The 19,993-nt window shown below is 42.5% G+C and overlaps 1 protein-coding gene and 1 long non-coding RNA gene across 3 annotated transcripts in view; one reads left to right on the top strand and one right to left on the bottom strand.

Annotated features, from left to right (window-relative positions):
- The window catches only part of LOC130357917 (uncharacterized), an 83,157-nt gene that overhangs the window by 43,937 nt on the left and 19,227 nt on the right, over positions 1-19,993 (bottom strand). The window lies entirely within an intron of this gene.
- Positions 4,304-19,993, top strand: part of WDR17 (WD repeat domain 17) — a 198,574-nt gene continuing 182,884 nt past the window's right edge. The window contains exon 1 of the mRNA XM_056560654.1: positions 4,304-4,324. The gene's annotated coding sequence lies outside the window, so the exon portion shown is untranslated. The remainder of the gene's footprint in view (positions 4,325-19,993) is intronic.

Genomic DNA, 19,993 nt, shown 5'->3' with positions numbered 1-19,993 from the left:
TAGCCCGGCACGTCACACGGAGCTTCAGCCTATCACCATCCGCAGCCAGTGATAGGCTGAAGCTCCGTGTGACATGCCGGGCTAACAAGAAGTAAGAAGAATACAGCCCGGGAACCGAACACCTGTACCAGAGCACCGGGGGAGCGTAGGCAGGCAAGAGAAAGCTTCTTTTTTTTTTGCAGCCTGGAACAGATACAATAAGAAAAGTGAGCATCGGACATGTCCTTTAAGGACGCAGGGTTTTTCGGTTTTTGCACTTTCGTTTTTTCCTCCTCACCTTTAAAAAATCATAACCCTTTCAATTTTGCACCTTAAAATCCATATGATGGCTTATTTGTTGTGCCACCAATTCTACTTTGCAGTGACATCAGTCAATTTACCCAAAAATCTACAGCAAAATGGAAAAAAATAATTTGCGACAAAATTAAAGAAAAACGCCATTTTGTAATTTTTGGGGGCTTCCGTTTCAACGCAGTACATTTTTCAGTAAAAATGAAACCTGATCTTTATTCTGTAGGTCCATACGATTAAAATGATACCCTACTTATATCGGTTTGATTTTGTCGTACTTCTGGAAAAAATCATAACTACATGCACGGAAATTTATACGTTTAAAATTGTCATCTTCCGACCTCTATAACAAATTTTTTTGCGTATGGGGTGGTATGAGAGCTTATTTTTTGCGCCGTGATCTGAAGTTTTTAGCTGTACCATTTTTGTATTGATCAGACTTTTTGATCGCTTTTTATTCATTTTTTCATGATATAAAAAGTGACCAAAAATACATTATTTTGGACTTTGGAATGTTTTTGCGCGTACGCTATTGACCGTGCGGTTAAATTAATGATATATTTTTATAGTTTGGACATTTACGCGCGCGGTGATACCACATATGTTTATATTTATTTTTATTTACATGTTTGTTTTTTTTATGGGAAAAGGGGGGTGATTTGAACTTTTATTAAGGAAAGGGTTAAATCACATTCATTAACTTTTTTTTATACACTTTTTTTTGCAGTGTTATAGCTCCCATAGGAGGCTGTGACATTGCATACACTGATTGCCAGCACTGCTCACTGCAAAGCCATAGCTTTGCATTGATCAGGGTTATCGGCGGTCGATTGCTCATGCCTGCATCTCAGGCTTGGAGCAATCAATCGCCAAAAGGACGCCGAGAGGAAGGTAAGAGGACCTCCGCTCATGTCCCAGCTGATCGGTACACCTCATTTTCACTGCAGTGGTCCCGATCAGCCCCACTGAGCAGCCGGGAAGGTTTTACTTTCGTTTTAGACGCAGCATTCAACTTTGAACGGCGCGTCTAAAGAATTAATAGCACACGGCACCACGATTGCTGCCGTGTGCTACTAGCCCCGGGTCCCAGCTTCAGATACATGCCGGGACCAACCCGATATGACGCAGGGTCACTGCGTGACCCCGCGTTATATCGCGGGAGCCGGCCAAGGACGTAAATTTACGTCCTTGGTCGTTAAGAGGTTTAGATGTATGTTTGCTATGTGTCATTTTATAACCATTAAAGGGGTTATCCCCCATAAGGTGATTTTAGTATGTACCTGACAGACGGTAATGGACATGCTTAGGAAGGATCTGCACTTGTCTTGTGGCTAAATGGCTATGTTGTGAGATTACCACTGTAGATAGCTTATTTTGAACTGGTATTTCCTGTTTGAGTTTTCTTTTTTGCCTACAAATCCCACAATTCCATTTTCCTCCCTCCCACACATTAGCCACCCCACCCATTGAAACATGAATGAGCTGCATCCATTCAAAAGACATGTGGTTTTTTAATTAGGGTGCCTACAGCTGTTGCATTAGTTACAGATTGATCGCTCTCCCACCAAGCGATCGCTCCACCCATTGAAGCAGACAGGCTCCCTGTCATCAGCTGACTAGTGAGTCAGGTCTCGGCCGCATTGCAAACTGGGAAAAATCTGAGAAAATAAATATTGGGGTGAAAATCACAGAAGAATTGTGAGAAAACCGGAGTACTAAGGTTATCAGCACATGTTACCTCTTTGATAATTGGGCTTTAGCATCTGTGTATTAGGTATATTTATTGTCTTGGAGTTATACTAGACTCTGATCTGTCTTTCACTCCCTATATTAAATCCCTTTCACAGTCTTTTCTACGGCACCTCAAAAACATCTTCAAAATCTAATTGTTTCTTACTATTAATACAACTAACGCTCCCATTGTTGTTTGGATTTATTCTCGCCTTGACTTTTGTTACTTTTTTATTAATAGGCCTTCCCTTCTCTAAACGTTCCCCTCTCCAGTCTCAATGCTCCAACCAGACTCATCTTCCTCTCCGGCCGTTACACTGATGCCTCCCCCGTGCCAGTCACTACACTGGTTACCCATTCATTCCAGAATAGAGTACAAAATCCTCACCACAAAGCTCTCCACAGTGCTGCAACTCCCTACATATCTTCCCTCATCTCTGTTTGCCATCCTACACATGGTCTCCGCTCTGCCTATGATCTAAAACTAACATCTACCACAGTCCAAACCTCTCTCTCCCATCTCCAAAACTGTGCTTGTGCTGCACAATTTCTCTGGAATACATTACTTTGAACCCTCAGACTTACACCCAACACGTCCAGTTTTAAATGTGATCTAACGACACATCTCTTGGACTCCCCTACTATCATTTGGCCCCCTTTTGAGACCTCTGGTCTTGCAGTCATCAAAAGTACCATATTAGGCAGCCATGCTTTATACATTCAAAATTTAGTTGGTGACTTTTGTCTCAACCCCATTCCTTTAAGACTGTAAGCTATCACTAGCAGAGCCCTCACTCCTCATGTTTGAATATTCAGTGTGTAATATTGTAATATCTGATACTTGGCCTTATTTGTACTGCCAAAATTGTAAAAGTGCTGCAGAACTTGTAGGCAATTTATGAATAAATTGTGTTGTTGTTATTATTATTATTATTGTTTGGTCATTCTTTGCAAGTTGCCGTTGTATTGAAATGTATAAAAATGATGCCTGAAGAAAACAAACACATTTCTGCATTTTGTTATGATATGAATGCTTGCCAGATAAAGGACTAGGGGAGATGGCAGCTTTTATCTCTACAGTCAATGCACAGGTGTACATAATACATTTTGGATTCATTCCCTAATTTCTCATTCCATTAATTCATACGAACATAAAATAGAAGAACTACTCACCTGTGATAGCACCTCAGTGTTATATGTAATAATGTGTCCGTGTAAAAAACAATACATTTGCCGCAAAAAAAGGAGTCTAAAAACAAGAATCAGCGAGCACATGTATAACATCAAAATTGGGTATGTGAATCACTCATTATCATCCCATTTTAAGGAATGTCACAATCAAGATCCTACCTGTATCACTTATGCAGCCATGCAAACGGTAAAGAATCACTGGCGAGGTGGTAAGCATATCACCAAAATGTCTCGGATGGAAAGCCAAAACATATATGAGTTTCAATCCTTAGCATCTTATGGCCTCAATTCGGAACTGGAAGTTTTGGGGTTTTTAAAATAAAAATATATTCCACCTTTTTATTATTTTTTATTTATTTTTTATTCTCTAATATTTTTTTACATTTTAAATATGTTAACATCTCTAAAAATGTTTGTATTTTTATATATTAATATTTATTTATATTTTTATGGTAATATCTCTCGTTCATTTTGCACTTTTCTATATCTGTAGTCCCAGATAAAGCCTAGTTATTCTATCAATTTCAGTCTAATTTCTCTATAAATTTTACTTTCTTACACTACTTTGTAGTACTCAGTATTATCACATCCATCTCAAGAACATTTCTATATACTTATATCTAAACACGTATACACTTTACTCATTTAACTTGAATCTGGTCCAGGTTTTAGTTATGTTCCCAACAAACATCCATGTCCAGGATACATTATGTTTTGAAAAAACTCTCTTTGTTCCCCCCTCCCCTTATTATCTGTATTATATATAAAGAACCTACACAACTAGTCACTAGATCACTTACAAAGGACCAAGAAAGTCCTAAAAGCATCTAATCCAGAGCACCCACACCTCAAAGACCACTTTACCACCGCTGTGTAACTGCCCAGCAAAAAGGACCCCAAAATTGACAGGATACAGTGTCATCAAAGAAAGCCGTTTCATCATCAGAGAGCGCGCTCCCACGTGGACCTGCGGTACCATCTCCAGAACTGGCATCTCCATTTTGAGTGACCTGTCTGTCGGGAGGCAGACTCCGTCACCTGAACCGGGACAAGACCAGTTCATTATCAGGATACCGCAGGACTTCTTCACCCGAGACCATTGCATTGACGGGTAAGTGGTACATAGTACCAGTGTTTTACTATCGTTCACCGCAGCCACCATGCCCTAAAGGGGGATTAGTGCGATCACTTGCACCTACTTGGAAGTCTCCCTATATCACGGTCCCAGGGCTGCGTTGTCTAAACAGTAACATTGATTAAGCTGCACATACAAACTTTGAACTGAAAGAAAAAGAAATCTTTAATCGCAGATTGGGCAAAAACTGGGGGTCTGCAACGCTTGCTAAATGGGCAGTGCTTGACTCAGCTCCCCTTCTTTGATCAGTGGTTGTATCGTTCATTCAGGGAGACGTGCAAGGATCCTGCACCCTCTCTAAATGTTATTTACTTTTATCTATTGTTTTAAATGTAATCTGCTATAGTTTTCAATAAATTGTTTTGTACCTTGGACATGTAATTTACCATATTTTCTCACCTGCATCAGTACATCATCTGTACAGCGTCCATTTTAGGTTAGGACATCGTCAGTTGTCAGCCATAACTCCATCCAACGTCAGGCAAAACAGCATCCCGCCTCCTTCCTCAGATCAATCCTCCGTCAGACGTCAGCCACAACTCCCTCCTCCCTCATCCAAAACTCTCTCGTCCAAAACGCCGTCATCCCTCAGACGATTCTCCCTCAGACGCAAGTTCCTGCCACATTGGAGAGCCGACGCTGCACAGCATGTATAGCAGAGTCGAAACTGTAAAACTTGCAGGTGTACTACAGACACTACATGTTCCACAGAGTCAGTATAGCAGAGACGACACTGAATAGCGTGTATAGCAGACCATGAATAGCAGAGAGCCGACACTGACTCAGCTCTGCTACACGGCAGGAAGGTTTTTCGTCTGAGGGATGACAGAGTTTTGGATGATGGAATTTTGGATGATTGGTCCGAGGGAGGAGGCGGGACGGTGTTTCGCCTGACGCTGGATGGAGTTATGGCTGGCGACCAGGGCCGCCATCAGGGGGTACAACCCATACTCCTGTAAGGGGCCCGGAGCTTCAGGGGGCCCGACCAGCCCTGGCCCTGTCACTCACTGACCGCTGGGGGCCTGCCACTGTACACTGCTCGCTGATTGATTGACTGACTACATACAGTCAGTCAATCAGTCAGAAAAGCCGGCGAGCCCCCTCAATGTCACATGCCACACAATGTCCTGCGCGGCACGTGCGATAACGTAACTTATAGCACGCACCTCTGCCAGGAAGTCCTCGCAAGCAGATGTAAGTAGCGCAGGCCATGTGAGAGTGTGAGTAAGAGTATGAGTGAGTGAGTGAGTGTATGTGTGTGTGTGTGTGTTGGGGGTGCTACATAATGTGGGGAAACTATTTTACCTAATGTGGGGAAACTATGCAATGCTACCTGGGGAAACTATGCTAACTAATGTGGGGAAATTATGCTATGCCACCTAATGTGAGAAAACTATGCAATGCTGCGCTACCTAATGTGGAGAAACTATGCTATGCTATGCTATGCTACCTAATGTGGGGAATCTATGCTATGCTACCTAATGTGGAGAAACTATGCTATGCTACCTAATGTGGGGAAACTATGCTACCTAATGTGAGGAAACCATGTTATGCTACCTAATGTAGGGAAACTATGCTACCCAATGTGAGGAAACTATGCTATGCTACCTAATGTGGGGAAACTATGCTACCTAATGTGGGGAATCTATGCTATGCTACCTAATGTGGCGAATCTATGCTATGCTTCCTAATGCGGGAAAACTATGCTATGCAATGCTACCTAATGTGGGGAAGCCATACTACGCTACCTAATGTGGGGAAACAATGCTATGCGGTGCTACCTAATGTGGGGAAACTATGCTACCTAATATGAGGAAACTATGCTACCTAATGTGGGGAACTATGCTACCTAATGTGAGGAAACTATGCTATGCTATCTAATGTGGGGACACTATGCTATGCTACCTAATGTGGGGAAGCTATGCTAACTAATGTGGGGAAACTATACTACCTAATGTGGGGAAACTATACTACCTAATGTGGGGGAACTGCTGCCTATTGTGGAGAAACTGCTATATAATGGGGGAAACTATGCTACCTAATGTGGGGAAACTATGCTACCTAATGTGGGGAAACTATGGTACCTAATATGGGGAAACTATGCTATGCTGCCTAATGTGGGGAAACTATGCTACCTAATGTGGGGAATTTATGCTACCAAATCTGGGGGAACTGCTGCCTACCTAATGCAGATTAATGTAAGTTGCAGTGCTATTTTATGGCATAGTACTTTTTTTTGGGGGGGGATGGGGGCCCATGCACATTCTTTGCACTGGGGCTCTCTGCTGTCTGTGTCTGCCCCTGGCCCCAGGCATAGGCCACATCCCTTTATACGGGGTGCAGCTCCATCCCCAAAAAGAAATCTCTCCCCCTGCCAGGCTGGTCCATCACTCCCCCTTCCCTGCCCTATTGCCCGTCCGCTCTCTGCTTCAAAAAGAAAAATTGCAGTTCCCATGGCGCTTCTTTCATCACTGCTCCTCCCTAGCAGCACTGTGTGTACCTTTAAGATGCACACAGCATTCAATATGCGCCGGCGGCTGGAGTGACAGGAAGGAGCCAGCAGTTACATCCTGTCACTCCAGCCCGGGCTTCCTGAGTGTCAGCAGCTTAGCAAGTGGCTGGCCGTGTAGGGAGCAAAGAGAAGAGGAGCGACAGCAGCTGCAGGGGAACGAAGGAGAGGTGAGTGATTTTTTTTTTCATGCTGTGATGGGCACAAAAGTGGGCACTATGGGTATAATATATGATGGGGAAGTATGAGAGGGATAATATATAGAAAGGGAGCAATATGAAGGGGATAATTAAGAAAGGGGAGAAATATGAGGGGGATAATATAAAGCTTTGTGGACCAGGGAGCCACCATAGTGACGTCACTATTCATCGCCCACTACACCGAGCAACTTACAGAGTGGACGCAGCTTGGTCGAGGCGCTACCGGCCGGAGTGCTCTCCCACTGCCTTTCCATATCCAGAAGATCATATACCGTATATACTCGAGTATAAGCCGAGTTTTTCAGCACGATTTTTCGTGCTGAAAACGCCCCCCTCGGCTTATACTCGAGTGAACTCTCCGCCTGTCAATCCCTTCAGCTGGTCCGGGCCATCTTTGCTGCATGGACCGTCCGTTCGGGAGGGTTAGTCATTCCAAGCTGTACATTTTCACTGGGAGGCCCTCTTCTCCGCTCGCTCCGGGCCGGCTCCGGACTAGTGACGTTGCCTTGACAACGACGCACAGGGACATTCATGCACATCAACGTCCCTGTCCGTCATTGTCAAGGCAACGTCACTAGTCCGGGACCGGCCCGGAGCGAGCGGATAAGAGGGCCTCCCGGTGAAAATGTACAGCCCGGAACGACTAACCCTCCCCACCGGACAGTCCCTGCATCATAGATGGCCCGGACCAGCTCACCCTTCCTTCCCGCCGATGGCTGTTCGGGCATGCTGGGAGTTGTAGTTTTGCAACATCTGGAGGTCTGCAGGTTGAAGACCACTGAGGGGATTGACAGGGTGTGATGATGAAAGGGTGGGGGGGATGATGACAGGTTGATGATGACGGGGTGATGATGAAGAGGGGGAGATGATGACAGGGTGATGATGACGGGGGTTAAAATGACAGGGTGATGATGACAGGGTGATAATGACAGGGTGATGATAATGGGGGTGTTAATGACCGGGGTGTTAATGACGGGGTCTGGATGATGACAGGGGGGATGATGACAGGGGGGATGATGACATGGGGGGGGGGGATGATGTATTTCCCACCCTAGGCTTATAGTCAAGTCAATGACTTTTCCTGGGTTTTTGGGGTGAAATTAGAGGCCTCGGCCTCGAGTCGACTTATACTCGAGTATATACGGTAACCACCTCGGAAACACCACCGAAATAGATCACCGTCATCAAGTAAACGACAAGTCATTATGCCCCCCCATGTCGGCGATTGCCGCAGATCGCTGGACAATTCAGTCCAGCGATCTGCGGCGATTCCGGGTCAATCGGGTCTCCAGTCTCCGTCTCTGACGGCCCCGAACAACCATAGCATGCAGGGGTGAGGTGGCACTGGTGCCACCTCACGATCGCCCTGATTCGTCGGCCGGATTACCGGCCAACCAATCAGGGCACCTGCTGCAGGTGTCACTCCCGCAACCCGCTTCGCCCCTCTTCCGGAGGACGTGAGCGGGTGCGGGACGTGGACCCCGGGAGCTGGGGACCCCGATCCCCGGCGTCAATGTTGGGATCGGGGCCCCAGGAGCGGCGGCGACGACGACGACGACGACGACGGACTGACCTGTGTGCCGGCAGCAAAAGGAGGTGAGTGACAGCCTCCTGCTGTTGCTTAGCAACAGCTCCCAGCATTCAAAAAGGGCATGCTGGGAGCTGTAGTTATGTAACAGCAGGAGGCAGACCACCACAACTCCCAGCATTCCCTTATGGAATTTGCAACAGCTGGAGGCACATTTTTTCTATGGAAAAGTGTACCTTCAGCTGTTGTATAACTAAAACTCCCAGCTTGCACAATCAGCTAAAGTGCATGCTGGGAGTTGTAGTGGTGAATCTGCTGGTTGCATAACTACAACTCCCAGCATGCCCGTGGGCTGTCGGTGACTGCTGAGAGTTGTAGTTTTGCAACAGCTGAAGGTTGTGAAACTCAGAGTTTTTTTTTTACCTAACTCAGTGTTTCACGACCGGTGTGCCTCCAGCTGTTGCAAACTCCAACTCTCAGCAGTCAATGTACACCATGCACCGTACATGCTGGGAGTTGTAGTTTTGCAACAGCTGGAGGCACACTGGTTGTGAAACACTGAGTTAGGGCACAAACTCAGTGATACATAACCAGTGTGCCTACAGCTGTTGCAAAACTAAAACTCTCAGCATATACAGTCTGTCAGCGCATGCTGGGAGTTGTAGTTTTGCAACAGCTGGATGTCCCCCCCCCCTCCCAATGTGAATGTACAGGGTACACTCACATGGACGGAGGTTTACAGCAAGTATCTGGCTGCAAGTTTGAGCTGCGGCAAATTTTCTGCCGCAGCTCAAACTGCCAGCAAGAAACTACTGTGAACCCCCGCCCGTGTGACTGTACCCTAAAAACACTACACTACACTAACACACAATAAAATAAAAAGTAAAAAACATTACATATACACATACCCCTACACAGCCCCCCCCCCCTCCCCAATAAAAATGAAAGCGTCTGGTACTCCACTGTTTCCAAAACGAAGCCTGCAGCTGTTGCAAAACAACAACTCCCAGTATTGTCGGACAGCCGTTGACTGTCCAGGCATGCTGGGAGTTTTGCAACAGCTGGAGGCACCCTGTTTGGGAATCACTGGCGTAGAATTCCCCTATGTCCACCCCTATGCAAGTCCCTAATTTAGGCCTCAAATGCGCATGGCGCTCTCACTTTGGAGCCCTGACGTATTTCAAGGCAACAGTTTAGGGTCACATATGGGGTATCGCCGTACACGGGAGAAATTGTGTTACAAATGTTTGGGAAAAGAGGCATTTTAGGTAAAAAAAATTTTTTTTTTTTACATATGCAAAAGTCGTGAAACACCTGTGGGGTATAAAGGTTCACTTAACCCCTTGTTACGTTCCCCGAGGGGTCTAGTTTCCAAAATGGTATGCCATGGGTTTTTTTTTTTTTTTTTTGCTGTCCTGGCACCATAGGGGCTTCCTAAATGCGGCATGCCCCCAGAGCAAAATTTGCTTTCAAAAAGCCAAATGTGACTCCTTCTCTTCTGAGACCTGTAGTGCGCCACCAGAGCACTTTTCACCCCCATATGGCATATTTTCTGAATCAGGAGAAATTGGGCTTCAAATTTTTAGGGGTATTTTCTGCTATTACCCTTTTTAAAAATGTAAAATTTTTGAGAAAATAAGCATTTTAGGTAAAAATTATTATTATTTTTTTACATTTGCAAAATTCCTGAAACACCTGTGGGGTATAAAGGCTCACTTTATCCCATGTTACATTCCCCGAGGGGTCTAGTTTCCAAAATGGTATGCCATGTGTTTTTTTTTTGCTGTTCTGGCACCATAAGGGCTTCCTAAATGTAACATGCCCCCCAAAAACCATTTCAGAAAAACGTACTCTCCAAAATCCCCTTGTTGCTCCTTCCCTTCTGAGCCCTCTACTGCGCCCGCCGAACACTTTACATAGACATATGACATATGTGCTTACTCAAGAGAAATTGGGCTACAAATACAAGTAAAAATGTTCTACTTTTACCCCTTGTAAAAATTCAAAAATTGGGTCTACAAGAACATGTGAGTGTAAAAAATGAAGATTGTGAATTTTCTCCTTCACTTTGCTGCTATTCCTGTGAAACACCTAAAGGGTTAAAACGCTGACTGAATGTCATTTTGAATACTTTGGGGGTGTAGTTTTTATAATGGGGTCATTTATGGGGTATTTCCAATATTAAGACCCTTCAAATCCACTTCAAACCTGAACTGGTCCCTGAAAAATATCGAGTTTGAAAATTTTGTGAAAAATTGGAAAATTGCTGCTGAACTTTGAAGCCCTCTGGTGTCTTCAAAAAGTAAAAACTCATCAATTTTATGATGCAAACATAAAGTAGACATATTGTATATGTGAACAAAAAAAAATGTATTCGTAATATCCATTTTCCTTACAAGCAGAAAGCTTCAAAGTTAGAAAAATGCAAAACTTTCAAATTTTTCATCAAATTTACGGATTTTTCACCAAGAAAGGATGCAAGTATCGACAAAAATTTACCACTATGTTAAAGTAAAATATGTCACAAAAAAACTATCTCAGAATCAGAATGATAACTTAAAGCATTCCAGAGTTATTAATGTTTAAAGTGACAGTGGTCAGATGTGCAAAAAAAAACGCTACGGTCCTTAAGGCCAAAATGGACTTGGTCCTGAAGGGGTTAAGGGGTTAAAGGGGTACTCCTGTGAAAACCTTTTTTCTTTTAAATCAACTGGTGCCAGAAAGTTAAACATATTTGTAAATTACTTAAAAAATCTTAATCCTTCCAGTACTTATTAGCTGCTGAATGCTACAGAGGAAATGCCTTTCTTTTTGCAACACTGATGATTGGGTTCAAATCCCACTAAGGACAACAATAAATAAAGAGTTTTTATTATTATAATGATGTCAGCAAAGAGCACTGTGCTCGTGATGTCATCAGAGAGAATTCCAAAAAGAAAAGAATTTCCTCTGTAGTATTCAGCAGCTAATAAGTACAGGAAGGATTAAGATTTTTTAATATAAGTAATTTACAAATCTGTAGAAATATATATATTGGGGCTCAGGGTTTGAGACAACTGGACAGTTTGTGTTTCAAGTAATATTTCAATTTATTGATTATATATAGTGTGACAATAAACTATTAGATAAAATGTAAATAGCAGCAACTGCGTCTCACAGGGCCCTTGTGCAGGCGCAGCACCAACTATTAAGAACTTTAGCATATGTATAGTACAGTATATAAAATAAAAAAATATACTTGTAAAAAATTGTAAAAATTATAAAATATAGAGACCACCATAAACATATGTAGAGAGAGGGATCTGGGTGGGAAAGTCTTAGTCCATCCGCTAAGGTCAATAATCTCCTCTCATAAAAAAAAAGTCCTGCTAATATAGACCGATTATGGTATTGTGGTAACCAATGGCAACCATAAGGTTAGTAACCCGTAGCAACCGTTCAGATGAGTCCGGCTATTTTAGCACTTCAACGTTTAAGTAGAAGATAAACTTGCTATTTGTAGACAATATTCAACATGAACAGCTAGTGTGCAGTCACTGTTAATATGCATGCATATTTGTATGATACTTTGTATCTCAGCGCTCCCGGACACTGATGCGTTGAACTTCACGGGGATGTTGCGATCTCCTCCTGTTGCGCTGTGTAATCCCACAGTGTGTTAGCACTGAGTAGCTGTCTTGGCAAGCGACAGCATCACCGGAGACTCGGCCGTCTCCCACAGTGGTGATGTTGGTAGATGGTGGGTTGCGGGTGGTGTTGTCGCAGCGGTTCTGCGGATGCGCACGTACATGTGCCGGTGGCGTCCTCGTGGCAGCGAGGCGCGAATGTCTCCTTCACCGGGTGTCGGGTGATTGACAGTTTATTATCCGGTATCAGACTGCTATTGACTAAGCAGAGCAAGTATGCTGGTGGTCTCAATAGGTATTGAGGGGACGCTGGACGCGTTTCAGGACTGTCTCAGTCCTTTCTTCAGCAGCTAAGAATAAGTGTAATGGGGGGTCACTGTATCGTATTTTATATGTTTAACTCCTCCTCTATCAATTAGTGACATCAGATCCAGAGTATACAAAGTAAACAAAACAAAATAGTGGTGTTAGATTTCTGAATGAAAGTAGTAGAGCTCAGTATTAAATGAATAGGACTGCTTCAAATTACATATACTCTGCTATGGAATGCATTGAAAATAAAAAGACTTGTATTAAATAATATACGTGAGTGAATTAATAAGTGTTATCTATTTGTGTGAATGGAATGTTGAGATATTAGATGAGGTAAATTCATTGTGTGCCAATAGTAATAACTGACCATAAATGTAAAATCATGGTAACTGTGTACAATTGTGTTAAAGTATATAAATACTATGTGAAAGTATAAATATTGATAATATTGAAAATATTTAAAATATTGGTGTGGTATGAAATGGGATATATATTTTGCTGTGAGTGTGATTGTGATGGTGAAGCCTAATATGAAAATGTGATGATTGTGAATTACCAGAGACCAGGTGTCTAAAGAAAAGTATCTATACTCTTAGTGTCCTACAGTCAGTATATCTGTTGCAGTATAAAAGAAGGGACTAGATAGTGTACATATGGCATATGGATGAGATTGAATACAAAAGTTATAGACAATAGAGATATAAATAACCGAGTTGTGTGGATAAAGGCAAGGGCCCGATAAAGGGTCCGTCGGGGTGCTGATAGTACAGCCAGACCCCAACGGGCCTTCCAAAGGGACCTCACCCATCTTTATTCCAAAAAGCCGAACAGTTCCAGGTCATTATTCAGGCCCTTGGGGGCTAGTGACCCAAATTCGAATATTTTGCGGGATTCTGCCCTAGACATTTTACCGATAAAATTCCCTCCCCTCCAATCTTTGTGTATCTGTTGAAGTGCTGCATATCTTAAAAGGTTAGGGTTACCTTGGTGGACAGATTTAAAATGTGCCGATAAGGGGTGTTTGTCATTTTGTTTTTTGATGTTGTATCGATGCTCAAGAATGCGTGTTTTTAGTGCACGTGATGTGCGTCCTATGTATTGTTTATGACATGGACATTCAATTACATAAATAACCCCCTTGCTGGCACAGTTTAAAAATTCTTTAATAGTAAAAGTGTAATCCTTTACTGTAGATTTTACTGTCACGGTTCTCTTGTCGAATCTTGTGGATTTACTATTCGGACATTGTCCACATCTAAAAAAACCTTTTAAGTCAACCAGAGTAGAGTCTGGTTTGGTACGTTTTTGGTACGTTTTTGGTTCATGGTAACTGTGTACAATTGTGTAAAAGTATATAAATACTATGTGAAAGTATAAATATTGATAATATTGAAAATATTTAAAATATTGGTGTGGTATGAAATGGGATATATATTTTGCTGTGAGTGTGATTGTGATGGTGAAGCCTAATATGAAAATGTGATGATTGTGAATTACCAGAGACCAGGTGTCTAAAGAAAAGTATCTATACTCTTAGTGTCCTACAGTCAGTATATCTGTTGCAGTATAAAAGAAGGGACTAGATAGTGTACATATGGCATATGGATGAGATTGAATACAAAAGTTATAGACAATAGAGATATAAATAACTGAGTTGTCGAGGCAATAAGGTGGGGACACTAGACGTCAGTTCCCTATACACAGTCATTAATCACCAACAAGGAATTGCTGCCATTCAATCCACCCTCAAAAAGAAATCTGACTTACATCCAGACCAAATACAGTTCATTATTGATGGCATTCATTTTATATTATCACATAACTATTTCTCATTTGCATCTGACTATTATTTACAGACCAACGGTACGGCCATGTGCACCAGATTCGCCCCCAGCTACGCCAATCTGTTCATGGCAGATTGGGAAGACACCACCATCATTCCACAGCTGGGGACGGATCTGGGGTCCTGGCACCGTTATATAGATGACATTTTTTTTCATTTGGCGCGGCTCTACCACAGACTTAGACTTATTCATTAATTCACTCAACAATAATAATTTAAATCTTAAATTCACCCCTAATACCAGCTCTGTTTTAGTAGAATTCTTGGACTTATTAATCACCACTAGCACTGACAGACTCATCTGTAGTACTTTCCACAAACCAGTAGCCAAAAACGGATTTATTCTTCACACCAGTTGCCACTTACCACAGTGGTTGACCAATGTACCAACAAGTCAGTACCGTAGACTAAAACGCAACTGCACACAGAATGAACAATTCAAACTGGAAGCCGCAACTCTTACACAACAATTCCTAGACAAACTATATCCATCAGAAAATTTGAAACAATCATAAGAAAAAGTTAGGAACCTAGACCGAGCAACCTTCTTTCTCCAAAAAAGCCCAGAAGCTCCAAATACCACCAATACAGACAACTCTAAAATAATTATCCCATATAATACTCAACACCGCAAAATAGCAAACATTATTAAAAAATATTGGCCATTACTCCAACAAGATAAAACAATTGGGAGCCTCATCCCTGAGAAACCTCCCATTATATACACAAAGGCCCCCAATCTCGGCATCAAGGTAGCCCCCACTATACGTCCCAATCAAAAATGTACCAAACCAGACTCTACTCTGGTTGACTTAAAAGGTTTTTTTAGATGTGGACAATGTCCGAATAGTAAATCCACAAGATTCGACAAGAGAACCGTGACAGTAAAATCTACAGTAAAGGATTACACTTTTACTATTAAAGAATTTTTAAACTGTGCCAGCAAGGGGGTTATTTATGTAATTGAATGTCCATGTCATAAACAATACATAGGACGCACATCACGTGCACTAAAAACACGCATTCTTGAGCATCGATACAACATCAAAAAACAAAATGACAAACACCCCTTATCGGCACATTTTAAATCTGTCCACCAAGGTAACCCTAACCTTTTAAGATATGCAGCACTTCAACAGATACACAAAGATTGGAGGGGAGGGAATTTTATCGGTAAAATGTCTAGGGCAGAATCCCGCAAAATATTCGAATTTGGGTCACTAGCCCCCAAGGGCCTGAATAATGACCTGGAACTGTTCGGCTTTTTGGAATAAAGATGGGTGAGGTCCCTTTGGAAGGCCCGTTGGGGTCTGGCTGTACTATCAGCACCCCGACGGACCCTTTATCGGGCCCTTGCCTTTATCCACACAACTCGGTTATTTATATCTCTATTGTCTATAACTTTTGTATTCAATCTCATCCATATGCCATATGTACACTATCTAGTCCCTTCTTTTATACTGCAACAGATATACTGACTGTAGGACACTAAGAGTAGAGATACTTTTCTTTAGACACCTGGTCTCTGGTAATTCACAATCATCACATTTTCATATTAGGCTTCACCATCACAATCACACTCACAGCAAAATATATATCCCATTTCATACCACACCAATATTTTAAATATTTTCAATATTATCAATATTTATACTTTCACATAGTATTTATATACTTTAACACAATTGTACACAGTTACCATGATTTTACATTTATGGTCAGTTATTACTATTGGCACACAATGAATTTACCTCATCTAATATCTCAACATTCCATTCACACAAATAGATAACACTTATTAATTCACTCACGTATATTATTTAATACAAGTCTTTTTATTTTCAATGCATTCCATAGCAGAGTATATGTAATTTGAAGCAGTCCTATTCATTTAGTACTGAGCTCTACTACTTTCATTCAGAAATCTAACACCACTATTTTGTTTTGTTTACTTTGTATACTCTGGATCTGGTGTCACTAATTGATAGAGGAGGAGTTAAACATATAAAATACGATACAGTGACCCCCCCATTACACTTATTCTTAGCTGCTGAAGAAAGGACTGAGACAGTCCTGAAACGCGTCCAGCGTCCCCTGAATACCTATTGAGACCACCAGCATACTTGCCCTGCTTAGTCAATAGCAGTCCGATACCGGATAATAAACTGTCAATCACCCGACACCCGGTGAAGGAGACATTCGCGCCTCGCTGCCACGAGGACGCCACCGGCACATGTACGTGCGCATCCGCAGAACCACCCGCAACCCACCATCTACCAACATCACCATTGTGGGAGACGGCCGAGTCTCCGGTGATGCTGTCGCTTGCCAAGACTTGCTACTCAGTGCTAACATACTGTGGGATTACACAGCGCAACAGGAGGAGATCGCAACATCCCCGTGAAGTTCAGCGCATCAGTGTCCGGGAGCGGTGAGATACAAAGTATCATACAAATATGCATGCATATTAACAGTGACTGCACACTAGCTGTTTATGTTGAATATTGTCTACAAATAGCAAGTATATCTTCTACTTAAACGTTGAAGTGCTAAAATAGCCGGACTCATCTGAACGGTTGCTACGGGTTACTAAGCTTATGGTTGCCATTGGTTACCACAATACCATAATTGGTCTATATTAGCAGGAATTTTTTTATGAGAGGAGATTATTGACCTTAGCGGATGGACTAAGACTTTCCCACCCAGATCCCTTTCTCTATATATGTTTATGGTGGTCTCTATATTTTATAATTTTTACAATTTTTTACAAGTATATTTTTATATTTTATATACTGTACTATACATATGCTATAGTTCTTAATAGTTGGTGCTGCACCTGCACAAGGGCCCTGTGAGACGCAGTTGCTGCTATTTACATTTTATCTAATAGTCTATTGTCACATTATATACAATCAATAAATTGAAATATTACTTGAAACACAACCTGTCCAGTTGTCTCAAACCCTGAGCCCTAATATATATATTTCTACAGACAAACTACAATCTGACACCTTGGGTATAAGTGTCTATTTAGGTAGCCCGGGTTTATTTGGTGGGTAGTCAGACAAGAGCCTCTCCAACTCTTCTATATAATTTACAAATCTGTTTAACTTTCTGGCACCAGTTGATTTAAAAGAAAAAAGGTTTTCACCAAAGTACCCCTTTAAGATTCCTTTATTGTTTATGCATTTGCCCAATTTGCATCTTCAAACCTCATAATAGAGACATACATTTGGCAAGGGTTTATATTGATTACTTCGAAGCACTTAGTGAAAAGTTGGCTGACACGTAAGGTTGGGTGAACATCTTTTAACCCCTTAATGACCCAGCCCATTTTGACCTTAAGGACCAGAACACTTTTTGCATATCTGACCACTGTTACTTAAAGCATTAATAACTCTGGAATGCTTTTACTTATGAATTCGATTTCAAGATTGTTTTTTCATGACATATTCTACATTACCACAGTGGTAGATTTTTGTCGATACCTACATCATTTCTTGGTGAAAAATTCAAAAATTTCATGAAAATTTTAACATCTTGCATTTTTCTAACTCTGAATCTCTCTGCTTGTAAGGAAAATAGACATACCAAATAATTTATATACCGTATTTCTCGCCGTATAAGACGCACTTTTTCTTCCCCAAAACTGGGGGGAAAAAGTCGGTGCGTCTTATACGGCGAATACACCCCTATCGCGGTGGTCCCAGCGGCCATCAACGGCCGGGACCCGCGGCTAATACAGGACATCACCGATCGCGGTGATGCCCTGTATTAACCCTTCAGACACGGCGATCAAAGTTGTCCGCCGCGTCTGAAGGGAAAGTGACACTAACCCGGCTATCGGGACCGCCGCGATTTCACCGCGGCGGTCCCGAACAGCCCGACTGAATAGCCGGGTTAGTGCTTACAGGACACCGGGAGGGACCTTACCTGCCTCCTCGGTGTCTTTTCCGTTCAGGGATCCCCTGTATGGCTGGCGCTCTCCTTCCTCGTCATCACGTCGTCGCATACGTGCGTCGGCGTGCGTAACGACGTGATGACGGCGACGGAGAGCGAGGATACCCGGCCGGCAGCAGAGACGTTACGGAATGACGGGGACACAGCGACAGCGATGGAGCGACATCAAGGGCAGCGGTGACGGGTCCGGAGCGGCGGGGACACATGAGTATTACCTCCTATGCAGTGGTCTTCAATCTGCAGACCTCCAGATGTTGCCAAACTACAACTTCCAGCATGCCCGGACAGCCAACGGCTGTCCGGGCATGCTGGGAGTTGTAGTTTTGCAACATCTGGAGGTCCGCAGCTTGAAGACCACTATTGGGTTCAAAATCTTAATTTTTTTAGATTTTGCACCTATAAATTGGGTGCGTCTTGTACGCCGGTGCGTCCTATAGGGCGAAAAATATGATATTAATTCACATATGTAATATGTCTACTTTATGTTTGCATCATAAAGTAGACATTTTTTTTTACTTTTGGAAGACATCAGAGGGCTTCAAATTTCAGCAGCAGTTTTCCAATTTTTCACAAAATTTTCAAAATCAGAATTTTTCAGGGACCAGTTTAGTTTTGAAGTGGATTTGAGGGGTCTTCATTTTAGAAATACCCCATAAATGACCCTTTTATAAAAACTGCACCCCTCAAAGTATACAAAATGATATTCAGAATGTTTGTTAACCTCTTAGGTGTTTCACAGGAATAGCAGCAAAGTGTTCTCTCTCGAGTAAGGAAATACCTCATGTGTGAACATAAAGTGCTCTGTGGGTGCACCAGAGGGCTCAGAAGCGAAGGAGCGACAATGGAATTTTGGAGAGTGAATTTCGCTGAAATTGTTTTTTGGGGGGCATGTCACATTTAGGAAGCCCCTAAGGTTCCATAACAGCAAAAAAAAAAAAAAACATACATGGCATACTATTTTGGAAACTATACCCCTTAAGGCACGTAACAAGGGGTACAGTGAGCCTTAACACCCCACAGGTGTTTGACGACTTTTCATTAAATTTGGATATGTAAATAAAAAAAAATTCCACTAAAATGCAGTTTTTTCCCCCAAATTTACCATTTTTACAAGAGGTTATAGGAGAAAATGCCCCCCAAAATTTGTAACCCCATTTCTTCTGAGTATGGAAATACACCATGTGTGGACTTAAAGTGCTTTGTGGGCGAACTACAATGCTCAGAATAGAAGGAGCGCCTTTGGACTTTTGGAGAGAGAATTTGTTTGGAATGGAAGTCAGCGGCCATGTGCGTTTACAAAGTCCCCGTGGTGCCAGAACAGTGGACCCCTAATGTGACCCCATTTTGGAAACTACACCACTCACGGATTGTAATAAGGGGTACAGTGAGCATTTACACCCCACTGGTGTTTGGCAGGCTTAAATTTTTCATTTTCATGGATCACTGTTCCAAAAATCTGTCAGATATCTGCACCCCTTATTACATTCTGTGAGGGGTGTAATTTCCAAAATGGGGTCACATGTTGGGGGGTTCCGCTGTTCTGGCACCATGGGGGCTTTGTAAACGCACATGGCCTTCAATTCCAGCCAAATTCTCTCTCCAAAAGCCCAATGGCACTCTTCTCAGCATTGTAGTGTGCCCGCAGAGCACTTAACATTCACATATGG

Source organism: Hyla sarda, chromosome 1 (assembly GCF_029499605.1).
Source record: "Hyla sarda isolate aHylSar1 chromosome 1, aHylSar1.hap1, whole genome shotgun sequence".
NCBI classification, from domain to species: Eukaryota; Metazoa; Chordata; class Amphibia; order Anura; family Hylidae; genus Hyla; species Hyla sarda.
Note: the sequence above shows the minus strand (reverse complement) of the source record. Positions and strands in the feature narration are given on the sequence as shown.